Source organism: Zingiber officinale, chromosome 3A (assembly GCF_018446385.1).
Source record: "Zingiber officinale cultivar Zhangliang chromosome 3A, Zo_v1.1, whole genome shotgun sequence".
NCBI lineage: Eukaryota > Viridiplantae > Streptophyta > Magnoliopsida > Zingiberales > Zingiberaceae > Zingiber > Zingiber officinale.
The window spans coordinates 132122981-132136723 of record NC_055990.1 but is presented as its reverse complement, the minus strand read 5'-3'; the positions used below and the strand labels follow the sequence as shown (position 1 = coordinate 132136723).

The 13743-nt window shown below is 34.1% G+C and overlaps 1 long non-coding RNA gene across 1 annotated transcript; it reads left to right on the top strand.

The window, feature by feature from the left end:
- Nucleotides 1–260: 260 nt before the first annotated feature.
- On the top strand, nt 261–3032 carry LOC122052462. The gene is made up of 2 exons (XR_006132016.1): nt 261–722; nt 2732–3032. It is a non-coding gene; the product is annotated as an uncharacterized LOC122052462 (long non-coding RNA).
- Nucleotides 3033–13743: the final 10711 nt, after the last annotated feature.

Here is a 13743-nt window from a genome sequence, read left to right as displayed (position 1 = left end):
CTATCATCGTATCTCTCAAAGCAAAACTCAGCATAATGTTCAAACGCACCCCTAAACAAAAAGATTACATACTAAATCAAATATTCATAACATCTTTCGATATGTGACATTAGAAATGTAACGACCCAATTTTCCCTATTTCAAGTTTTAAAAGTCCATACAAATATTTGGAAATACTTTTAAAATATTCTAGAGATTTTTAGGAATTTTTAGAGTATTTTTATGTAATTTTTGGAGGTCGTTTAGTAGGGTTACAAAAAGAAAGAAATTTTGACAAAAAACCGTTGAAGGCGAGGTTCGAACCTACGACCTCGGGTCGGACTGACCCAACCGAACCTGGCCCGACCAGTTGAGCTACGCTCGTTCTGTTAACTAGGTATGGAGAGAAAAATATTTAAAGTAAAGTTATATGGAAACCCTAGAGATAATAAGTGGGAAAAACTTAAGTGATTTTTGGGAAAATGATCTTTTTCTCCCGAAATCCTTTCTCTCCTCACCTCTCTCGCGCGACAGCGGCGGCTCGGGCGGAAAACACCTCGAGGCGACGGCGCTAGGGTTCCTCTCCAGTGCCGGCGAAAGGATTCTTCCGGTCGGCCTTCACCCGTACGTGGTCACCGTGACGAAGGGAGCTCGGGAACTCAAGGGAGCCGCCGAGATCTTCAAGCTTCACCCGAAACCCTAGAATTTTGCTCTTCTCCGGTTGTAAGTCCAAGAGCAGTGAGGTAAGTGCTTCTCACCTGCAGTAGGAGTAGTTCCGAATTTTCGTTCTTCTTGTTTTCGAGTTTTCTTCTCGATTTCGAAGCGTGCGGTGAAGATTTGTGTATTAAAACTTGCTGCCGTGAGTCTTATGAAGAAAAAGGGAATTGTTTAAATGGGCTAGAATTGTTGTGGTTCTGGGAGGGTTCAGTGGATTGCAGTGCTTCATCTAGACCTGACGTTTTTTTTTATTGGTCAACCTGCTGTTAGAATCTTGTGTGGTTGGTCCTGTACATACGGTTTTAGATCCATTGATAGTGTAGATTAGTATTTAAATTTGAGATTCCTTTATTAAATCTGAGCATGAAACCAATAGAAAGATTGTTAACCTACTATCATGCACAAATAGATTTTATGCTCTAGATATCACAGGCCATAGATGAATGTAGTTAGTGAAAGAATCGGATAGTAGATTTGATATTCTATTCCACTTGTTAGTTGTAGATTCTGAAGTTTAGATTGTATTTATCTGCTGTTAGATGTACAACTTTCGGTTTCTATTAGTTGAACAGTTTTAGTTTCATTGCTATCAGTTGAGCATGTGTAGCAAATTTAGTTTATATGGATACTCATGAGAAGTAGCAAATTTAGTTCGTATAGAATAACATGAGCATGATTCACTGGCAGTAGTTGATCTTGTAATTGAATTTAATTTCCAAGATGTATTAGTTCTTAATTCTTTAGTTTTCAGCCTTTAGTTATTTACAGTTTCAGATTTCATTAAAGCATTTAGCTTTAGTTTTCTCTATATATGCAGAATTTTGTTAGCTTGATATGCAGAATTTTGATTAGTATAGTTAGTATTTCAGATTTGATGTATTTTAGCATGAAGAATTGATATACATGTGTTGGTTAGCTTTTAATAGTTCTCTAATCTAAAGCATACCGTTAGATGTCTTTGCTATTTCAATGAACCTGAACAGCCATTAACTTAAGCATGCACGGTTTAGCTTTCCTTGCTACTTAATGAGCATGCACAATTTGGTACCTGGCATGTTTGGTTAGATCTTTTATGCTATGCATAGGGCAAGAACAGCCCTCATTTTTTTAAAGTATGCAATTTAGATTTAAGTTTCTTTACTACCTCACTTAGCATGAACAGATCTACTTTTGGATTTAGTTATGATTCTCTACTGAATTACCAAAAGATAAGTAAAAGAAAGATAAAGAAAAGAAAGGAAAAAGGCTAAGGCCTTAAGTAAAATCCCGAAGTCAAGACTTTAGGGATTTTGGCACACAAGGTGCTTATTAAATGCCAAGGCATTTTATTATAAGAAGTATTTAAAGATAAAAAGTATTTTACTTTTAAATGGCATGTACCGGACACAAGGTCCAAGGGATGGGCTCCAAGATGCCCCTAGGCACAAGGCCTAGAAGTACCTTAGTAGTTTCGGGATTAGCTACCTCGACTCTTATTAAGGATGCGCGCAAATTGGTAAAATACCAAAGTGGTACAATGTCGGGCCCAAGAGAAGTTGATTATTATTTTGAAGTATAAAAGTAAAAGTTTTTTTTGGAAACAAATGAAACAAACATCAAATATGTTTAGAATTAGAAAGTTTAGCTTCTTGTTATTTGAAGCATGCAGTATCAGTTTTCATTTGCTTCCTTATGAGTTTATTTGAGCATGACTATATGTCTTATCATTTAGTTGATTTCTTGCTATTAGATTATTTAGCATGATTAGCTTTATTTGCTTTTCAGCATGCAGTTATAGTTTATTTCTTGTATAGCATGAGTAGCTTTACATGTTAGCTTTTCAGTTAATATGATTTCTATGCTATTTATGAGCATGATTACATGTTTAGTATTTCAGTTAATCTGATTTATTTACTAATAGATGAGCATGAGTAGCTTTCTTCTAAGCATTCAGATTTAGCATGTTTTTCGTTATATACATTCCTTATCGGATTTTGTGAGTAGAAAGCACTTACTAAGCTTTTAGCTTATAGATACTACTTTCCTCCTACTGTAGATAAAGAAAAAGCTAAAGTATGAAAGGAAGGCGACAAGGTGGTGGTGATGAAGGTGTGTGATGACTGGACTATGGAGAGATCATGAGTTTGCTAAGGAAACTGTCAAGACTCCTTCTTTGGAGTTTTCTTTCAGTTATTAAATTGATAGAGATTGTTTTAGTAGTTTCCCTTTGTCTATGTTAAGTTCATTTCGCATTGTAGTTGAGTTATTTCCTATTGTTGGAGTTCTTTTGTTTACTATTGCTAGGATAGTTTATTTTTAGTTATATATAAACTGCGTGGTGATATTATTGCTTTGTATATGTATGTACTTATGATTATTGTCACCGGTACAGGGGAGATTTTGCCGAAATTTTTCGGTAGGGGTTTTTCTAGAGATGTTTAATAAACCGGTTAAGTAGAGTTAGTAGATAAGTAACGGTCACTTTTAGAGAGTAGTAGTAGTAGTAAGAAGGGTGGTCGTTACAGTTGGTATCAGAGCAGGTTCCATTCTCCAGCATCACACACACATCAGCATCATCCTTGCCGTCTCCAAGTAAGAAAGTATTTAAATTCTTTCTTTATTCTGCTTTTCTTATTATTAACTGCAGTATAGAGTACTTATATTTTTTAGTGCTTAAGTAAGATAGAAGATTTTGTTTCCCTTTTCTTTATTCATATATATATATATGATTAGAAGGGTTAGAGAAGCTATTTAGTCTTTTTCCTCTGCATAATTGGATGTCAAGAAGAGGACATCCCCGTACCGTTTATACTGAGAACCAAGATTAGGACAACGAAGAGCCCAGAACCCCTGGGTCTATTCTCTTTGAAGTTGTTACTCAACTTCAGAGACAAGTAGCGAGTAGCAGCAAGTGATTGCCAATCTAATGACCAATCAGAAGCCAGCTCCTCCCACTTCCCCAACCATTAATGTGGAGACCCCAGTGGTGGCTGAAGTCCTATCGGTTGTCCTAGAAGTCACCACAACACCTAGAAGACAAGAAGCACACCTCATCCAGTGGCTGAAACTAAAACCAGAAAGCTTCTCAGGCACGACTGAGCCCTGGATGCTCAGGCTTGGTTCAAGACACTGGAGTGCACCATAGAGCTTCTTGACTGACCAAAAGTCGAGAAGGGTAAGTGTGCCTCTTTCTGTCTATCTAGAGGTGCTGGTATGTGGTGGGAGCGAGTTAAGAGTAAGAGAGTAGTCAACCAGATGAGCTGGGCTGACTTTGAGACAGAGTTTTACGAAGAATTCTTCTATCAACGGATCACCAATAAACGTTATGAGGAGCTTATAGAATTTAGACAAGGTGACCTGCCAGTGGAAGAAGCAGTCAAAAGATTCAACAGGCTAGCTCGCCTTTCCTTAGAGTTAGTAAGTATAGAGAAAGAACGAGTCAGACTGATGCTCCGAATGCTGAGACCAGAAATAACACTTAATGTGAGTAGTGAAACTCACCGACCATAGATTAGTGAAGAGCTGGTCAGCAGGGCATTAGTGAGTACTATCTGAACAGCATCAAGGCACAACAAACACAACACACGCCAGTCAAGATAGAAGACAAGACAGTGGGGAAACAGAGACCCCAGTCAAGTAATCAGAACTGGAAGGACAAAGATAACAAGAAAGACCCAAGCGGGAAGACGTTCGGGTAGTCTGTGAGTACCCAGAGGTATTTCCAGAAGGGCTACCTGGACTACCTCCCAACAGAGAAGTGGAGTTTGAGATTGAATTGGTTCCTGATACCGGTCCAATTTCAAAAGCTTCATACCGCATGTCTCCAGCAGAGCTGAAAGAGTTACAAGAACAACTTCAGGAGCTGCTTGACAAAGGCTTCATCTGCCCTAGTCATTCACCATGGGGAGCTCCTGTGTTGTTTGTTAAGAAGAAGGATGGATCTATGTTAAGTTGCATAGATTATAAAGCGCTGAACAAAGTGACAGTTAAGAACAAGTACCCCCTTCCTAGGATCGATGACTTATTTGATCAGTTAAGAGGGGCAACAGTGTTCTTAAAGATAGACCTGCGCTCTGGGTACCTTCAGTTGAAAGTGAAAGGAATTGATATACCCAGAACGACTTTCAGGACCAGATACGGACACTACGAATTTGTAGTCATGTCATTTGGTGTGAGTCATGCACCTACGGTCTCCAGAGACTTTATAACAGGTCTTCCAAGGACCACTAATGGGTACGATGCGATATGGATAATAGTGGACAGATCGACCAAGTCTGTCAATTTTCTAGCCATCAAGGTGTTCCACTCCATAGAGCAGTTGGCACAACTGTACGTTAAGGAAGTGATCAGACTTCATGGAGTTCCGAAGTTTATTATTTCTGATGGAGATGAAGGCTTCATCTCTCACTTTTGGGACTGTGTTCAGAATGCACTAGGCACCAAACTCAAGTTCAGCACAGTCTTCCATCCTCAGACTGATGAACAGACAGAGCAAGTAAATCAGATCTTAGAAGATATACTCAGGGCTTGTGCACTAGATTTCAAGGGAAGTTGGTGCAAGTATCTGTGCTTAGCTGAATTTGCCTACAACAATAGCTATCAGGCCACCATCAAGATGGCACCTTATGAGATGTTGTATGGCAGGAAGTGTAGATCACCCATTGGCTGGCAAGAAGCAGGTGAAAGAAAATAAATAAAAGTAGAACTAGACATTCAGACAGAGATGATAGATGAGATGAGACCACTCAGGCTATCCAGAAGATCAGACAGATAATTGAGACTGCCCAGAGTAGACAGAAAAGTTATGCTGACACACGCCGTAGGCCACTAGAATTCCAAGTAGGGGATTCAGTTTTTCTCAAGGTTGCTCCGATGAAGGGAGTGATGAGATTTGGCAAGAAGGGCAAATTAAGTCCTCGCTATGTAGGACCTTACCTGATTACAGACAGGATTGGGAAGGTAGCTTACAAGCTGGATTTACCACAAGACATGTCAGCAATATACAATATATTTCATGTCTCTATGCTAAAGAAGTGTATTCACGATCTTAGCCAAGTGATTGAACCTCAGTCAGTGCAGATCCAAGAGGATCTTAGTTATGAGAGTAGACCTACACAGATAGTGGATAGAGCAGTCAAGAGACTAAGGAACAAAGAAGTACCACTAGTGAAGGTCGTCTGGCAGAACCAGAAGCACGAGGAAATCACTTGGGAGCGGGAGGACAGTATGAAACAGAAGTATCCAGAGCTATTCTAAGTTCGAGGACGAACTTTTTATAAGGTATGGGGAATTGTAACGACCCAATTTTCCCAATTTCAAGTTTTAAAAGTCCATAAAAATATTTGGAAATACTTTTAAAATATTCTAGAGATTTTTAGGAATTTTTAGAGTATTTTTATGTAATTTTTGGAGGTCGTTTAGTAGAGTTACAAAAAGAAAGAAATTTTGACAAAAAACCGTTGAAGGCGAGGTTCGAACCTACGACCTCGGGTCGGACTGACCCAACCGAACCTGGCCCGACCAGTTGAGCTACGCTCGTTCTGTTAACTAGGTATGGAGAGAAAAATATTTAAAGTAAAGTTATATGGAAACCCTAGAGATAATAAGAGGGAAAAACTTAAGTGATTTTTGGGAAAATGATCTTTTTCTCCCGAAATCCTTTCTCTCCTCACCTCTCTCGCGCGACAGCGGCGGCTCGGGCGGAAAACACCTCGAGGCGACGGCGCTAGGGTTCCTCTCCAGTGCCGGCGAAAGGATTCTTCCGGTCGGCCTTCACCCGTACGTGGTCACCGTGACGAAGGGAGCTCGGGAACTCAAGGGAGCCGCCGAGATCTTCAAGCTTCACCCGAAACCCTAGAATTTTGCTCTTCTCCAGTTGTAAGTCCAAGAGCAGTGAGGTAAGTGCTTCTCACCTGCAGTAGGAGTAGTTCCGAATTTTCGTTCTTCTTGTTTTCGAGTTTTCTTCTCGATTTCGAAGCGTGCGGTGAAGATTTGTGTATTAAAACTTGCTGCCGTGAGTCTTATGAAGAAAAAGGGAATTGTTTAAATGGGCTAGAATTGTTGTGGTTCTGGGAGGGTTTAGTGGATTGCAGTGCTTCATCTAGACCTGACGTTTTTTTTTATTGGTCAACCTGCTGTTAGAATCTTGTGTGGTTGGTCCTGTACATACGGTTTTAGATCCATTGATAGTGTAGATTAGTATTTAAATTTGAGATTCCTTTATTAAATATGAGCATGAAACCAATTGAAAGATTGTTAACCTACTATCATGCACAAATAGATTTTATGCTCTAGATATCACAGGCCATAGATGAATGTAGTTAGTGAAAGAATCGGATAGTAGATTTGATATTCTATTCCACTTGTTAGTTGTAGATTCTGAAGTTTAGATTGTATTTATCTGCTGTTAGATGTACAGCTTTCGATTTCTATTAGTTGAACAGTTTTAGTTTCATTGCTATCAGTTGAGCATGTGTAGCAAATTTAGTTTATATGGATACTCATGAGAAGTAGCAAATTTAGTTCGTATAGAATAACATGAGCATGATTCACTGGCAGTAGTTGATCTTGTAATTGAATTTAATTTCCAAGATGTATTAGTTTTTAATTCTTTAGTTTTCAGCCTTTAGTTATTTACAGTTTCAGATTTCATTAAAGCATTTAGCTTTAGTTTTCTCTATATATGTAGAATTTTGTTAGCTTGATATGCAGAATTTTGATTAGTATAATTAGCATTTCAGATTTGATGTATTTTAGCATGAAGAATTGATATACATGTGTTGGTTAGCTTTTAATAGTTCTCTAATCTAAAGCATACCGTTAGATGTCTTTGCTATTTCAATGAACCTGAACAGCCATTAACTTAAGCATGCACGGTTTAGCTTTCCTTGCTACTTAATGAGCATGCACAATTTGGTACCTGGCATGTTTGGTTAGATCTTTTATGCTATGCATAGGGCAAGAACAGCCCTCATTTTTTTAAAGTATGCAATTTAGATTTAAGTTTCTTTACTACCTCATTTAGCATGAACAGATCTACTTTTGGATTTAGTTATGATTCTCTACTGAATTACCAAAAGATAAGTAAAAGAAAGATAAAGAAAAGAAAGGAAAAAGGCTAAGGCCTTAAGTAAAATCCCGAAGTCAAGACTTTAGGGATTTTGGCACACAAGGTGCTTATTAAATGCCAAGGCATTTTATTATAAGAAGTATTTAAAGATAAAAAGTATTTTACTTTTAAATGGCATGTACCGGACACAAGGTCCAAGGGATGGGCTCCAAGATGCCCCTAGGCACAAGGCCTAGAAGTACCTTAGTAGTTTCGGGATTAGCTACCTCGACTCTTATTAAGGATGCGCGCAAATTGGTAAAATACCAAAGTGGTACAATGCCGGGCCCAAGAGAAGTTGATTATTATTTTGAAGTATAAAAGTAAAAGTTTTTTTTGGAAACAAATGAAACAAACATCAAATATGTTTAGAATTAGAAAGTTTAGCTTCTTGTTATTTGAAGCATGTAGTATCAGTTTTCATTTGCTTCCTTATGAGTTTATTTGAGCATGACTATATGTCTTATCATTTAGTTGATTTCTTGCTATTAGATTATTTAGCATGATTAGCTTTATTTGCTTTTCAACATGCAGTTATAGTTTATTTCTTGTATAGCATGAGTAGCTTTACATGTTAGCTTTTCAGTTAATATGATTTCTATGCTATTTATGAGCATGATTACATGTTTAGTATTTCAGTTAATCTGATTTATTTACTAATAGATGAGCATGAGTAGCTTTCTTCTAAGCATTCAGATTTAGCATGCTTTTCGTTATATACATTCCTTATCGGATTTTGTGAGTAGAAAGCACTTACTAAGCTTTTAGCTTATAGATACTACTTTCCTCCTACTGCAGATAAAGGAAAAGCTAAAGTATGAAAGGAAGGCGACAAGGTGGTGGTGATGGCTGGACTATGAAGAGATCATGAGTTTGCTAAGGAAACTGTCAAGACTCCTTCTTTGGAGTTTTCTTTCAGTTATTAAATTGATAGAGATTGTTTTAGTAGTTTCCCTTTGTCTATGTTAAGTTCATTCCGCATTGTAGTTGAGTTATTTCCTATTGTTGGAGTTCTTTTGTTTACTATTGCTAGGATAGTTTATTTTTAGTTATATATAAACTGCGTGGTGATATTATTGCTTTGTATATGTATGTACTTATGATTATTGTCACCGGTACAGGGGAGATTCTGCCGAAATTTTTCGGTAGGGGTTTTTCTAGAGATTTTTAATAAACCGGTTAAGTAGAGTTAGTAGATAAGTAACGGTCACTCTTAGAGAGTAGTAGTAGTAGTAAGAAGGGTGGTCGTTATAAGAAATTCTTAGATTACAAGAAGCATAGACAATTTCAATAATATGAGTAATTATTCTACTCTAGTACTTGCATTATCTTCGGACTCAACCAACCTAAGTACTGATTTTGGAGTGTCATTGGAAAATCGTAGTGATAGAGATGGACATATGGAGTAATACCTAATAGAAAAATAAAAATAGAATATTTAAAATATATAAAATATGTAAAATTAAAATATTTATCTAATAGTTAGAAGAAAAAAAAAGTTACCTATTAGTATTAAATTATCAATTAACCTATCATAATAATCTACACCTACCTAATTAATAGCTCCCATTCCATCTACAAAATAAAAGGAAAAACAAATTATTAATATTAACCCTAAACCCTAACCCTAACATCACTAGTTGCATTACTTGGAATTATACCTACACTCACAACAAACAAATCAAATCCACTTCACAATATAACTTCAATTTTTGAAAGAAATAAGAAAAATTATACAATTAAATTTTGATATTTTACCTGGAAGTTTTACAAATTCATCCTAGATGCTAGATCCCCGACCACCTTTGAGTGTCTCCCCCTCAACTTGATAAGCAGATGTATCAGTGCCAAATACAAAACCATAAGGAAAGAAACTACAAGAATTGAGAAGTAAAAAGAATGCAAAGAAAAACAATGAGGAAGACTCTCTAAGATTTATTGTGGAGATGAGTGTGTGCACTATGATTAATAAAGAATAGGAAATGAGTCCTATTTATAGGAGTACAACAATGTGTGAGCTAAATGGATGATGTCTAGACCAATTCTTTAGGTGTATATGTTTCAAGTCATTGAATTATCATCTAAATCCAAAATATCATGCAACGTTTAAGCAGAAAAGATTAATTTGTTCAAGATTTTCATCTATATATAGAAAATCATATATAAATTCTTAGAGAGTGATAAACAATTTTATATAATTAAAAATAAAATTATAAATTAAAAGTCAAAAGTCACTTAATTTCATTTAATATTGATTTTTTTATTTAATAAGTCAATCTAATATATATATATATTAGATTGACTTATTAAATAAAAAAAATCAATATTAAATGAAATTAAGTGACTTTTGACTTTTAATTTACAATTTTATTTTTAATTATATAAAATTGTTTACTCACCCAAAATCCTAAATGTTGCATTCATATTTGATGAATCCATTGTTATTCTAAAAAAATGATTTAGTAGAAATGAATGATAGATCAAACAATGAAAAATATATTGATAAATCTACAATAGTGATTGTAACAACTTGATTTATCAATAAAATTCTAGTTTTAATTTTCATTTTTATTAAAATAAAATTTAGAAATATAGAAAATATAATTTGTATCATTCACTTATTTAAACCATGTGGCACATGGGGATTCTATGATTTTGATTCACTTACTATGAAATCATAATAAAAAATTATTCAATATTTCTCACTTAAAGGCTATATTACCTTTAAATCGAAACCTAGAAAAATTTATTAAATGACTTTGACTTGACTAAATTGTATACAATTTTTGATGAGTGATTGTAACCATCTTGAACAATACACATGAAAATATAAATTACACTTAAAATTCATAAGTGAATTGTAACTTAAATAAAAATTCATTCCATCCAAATATAATTTTTAAATGTTGATACTTTTGAATTGAGATAACTTTGAGATCATGTTAGTAACTAACAATCATCCACCAGAGCCACAATGATGCTAGAATTGATAAAGCAAGAATAATATTTTGAAATGCTCAATAGTTCTATTTATATAAGCAAGGGTTCTCAAGACAAAAGCAACTGCAATATGCAACTCAACTACACTCATTCAGAACCTACACTTCAGTTGCAACCATGGGATCAATTTTGGTTTTAGCTTGTTTTTCCCCTTCTCGTCCTTCTGCAAGTTTTTTTTTCTGGTGAAGCTCCTCCACTGTGCACATGGCAATTGCAATGATTTCTTTATTTATGACAAGTGCAATGGTTTTTTTTATTTCTTCATGTCCAAAAAATAAGGTTGTCTAGACCCAATGACAATTATTATTATCAAGTGATTTCAACATTGTATGATAATATCGATATTTATTTCATGTAATATGATATAGAACTATATGATTATATATATATATATATATATAAATAAATAATATGAATTAAAGAATATAAAAAATGGGAAATCAAAGTCAATGTATGTTACTAATTATTATCGATGTTTCACATAACAATAGTGTTAGTTAGTGAAAGTTATTCGGAGTCAAGAAAGGTAAAGTCAAATTTATTTGGGTTATTCCCTCAATTCCAATCGAATGTAACTAAGAAATGTTTTTCTCATTGTTAAGCTTAGCTACAAAAAGTTTGACAATAAAGAAAAACTTGAATTTCTATCTTATGAGTCATACATTTCTATTGGTTTCTGATAAATACATTTTATAGCCCCTATCTATTTTTTGCGCCAATTTTAATTATTAATTTAGTTTTACCAAAATAGCTTGTATGGATAAAATTAAGTAAGATTCAAAAACTATTTCTAGTGACTTCACTTTAGAGTCTATTCCTACTCTAACACCAAAGGAGTTCATAACGACTTGGAAAGGAAGGAAGTGAATCATTCATGACTTGGAGCTAGGAGTCAATATGTTTACGACTTGGTGAGGGTAAATGGTCACATTTATGACCAAATAGAAAATGCATGCAGACCTAGTACTAGGGACTAGCCGAAGTGAGTTATTATCACTCCTGCCCTGTTATCGTTTCTTGCTCAGATGTACCGGTCCTATTCTTTTGAATCTAGCAAATCTTGTCTAGCCATTGGTATTCATAATCAAATAGCCTTTGGTAATACTCTCTCCTGGACCAGTTCTATGTTGGTAATACTAGCAGAGTTCTACAAGGATGCTACTCATATTATTTTTGGCTACAATGGTATCATCTACATAGACCTCTATATTCTACCCAATCTACTTTCAGAACACTTTGTTCATAAGCCATTGATAAGTAGCACCTATCTTCTTCAGTCCGAATGATATAACATTATAGCAATAAATACTCTTGGCATAACATTTAATCCAAATGGTAGATCAAACAATCCAATATATATTGATAAATTTACAATAATGACTGTAACAACTTGATTTATCAAAAATTCTAGTTTTGCTTTTCATTTTTATTAAAATAAAATTTAGAAATACAGAAAATATAATTTGTATCATTCACTTATTTAAACCATGTGGCACATGGGGATTCCATGATTACTTTGATTCACTTATTATGAAATCAAAGATGATTCAATATTTCTCACTTAAAGGTTATATTACCTTTAAATCAAAACCTAGAAAAATTTATTAAATGACTTTGAATTGACTAAATCGTATACAATTTTTGATGAGTGATTGTAACCATCCTGAGCAATACCCATGAAAATATAAACTCCACTTAAAATTCACAAGTGAATTGTAAATTAAGCAAAAATTCTTTCCATCCAAATACAATTTTTAAATGTCAACACTTCTGAATTGAGATAACTTTGAGATCATGTTAGTAACTAACAATCATTACCATTTTCTAGACCCAATGGTAATGATTCTTATCAAGTGATTTCAATATTGTATGATAATATCGATATTTATTTCATTTAATATGATATATGACGTAAACAGGACCAAAAGGAAGTTCTGTTTCCGTTCCCCAAACTGTTAAAAAATTAGAATTTTCTTGTTTTACTTTTTTTTTCATTGGATCTCCATGATGAGATCATAGTTTAGATCTTCGCCAAGGTTTTAAACGAAAAGGAAATAGATTTTTTACCTGAAGACCATCTCTTAACCAATCTGTGTATATATATATATTAGTTCAAAATGAATTAAAAAATATAAAAAATGAAAAGTCAAAGTCAATGTATCTAACTAATTATTATCGATGTTTCATATAATAATAGTGTTAGATAGTGAAAGTTACTTCAGAGTCAAGAAAGGTAAAGTTAAATATATTTGGGCTATTCGCTCAATTCCAATCGAATGCAACTAAGAAATGTTTTGTTCATTGTTAAGCCTAGCGGCAAAAAGTTTGACAATAAAGAAAAACTTGAATTTATATCTTATGAGTAACACATTTCTATTGGTTTTTGATAAATGCATTTTATAGTCCCTATCTATTTTTTGCGTCAATTTTTATTATTAATTTAGTTTTACCAAAATAGATTAAGATTAAGATTCTAAAACCATTTCTAGTGGCTGACTATTGAACTCTTCTTTTAAAATTATCATTAAAAAATATTATTCTTTTTAAAATTATCCTTGTTAACATATGCTTCCTTAAATAAATATATATTGAAAATATATATATCTAGGTTCTCTTATATATATATATATATAATTTTTTTCATGCTCATTTTAGCTTTAACATTAATCACAACTTATATAATTGATCATCCATACAAATCAATTTTGATAGAAACTAGACTGACTTATGAGCCTAATTAAGCTTGTCGTCCATTGAAAATGCAAAATGAATGAGACACAAATAGATGAAGGGAGTTTAACATCTCTTTAAAAGTGTCAAAATGAAACACATTCATATTGAAATGTAATTTTATTTATTTATAGTGCCTTAAAGAACAAAGAGTGATTATTTCATGATAAAAGTAGAAAAGATAAAAAAATAACCTAAGGCTATAAACAATTTATAAGAGAACAAAATTA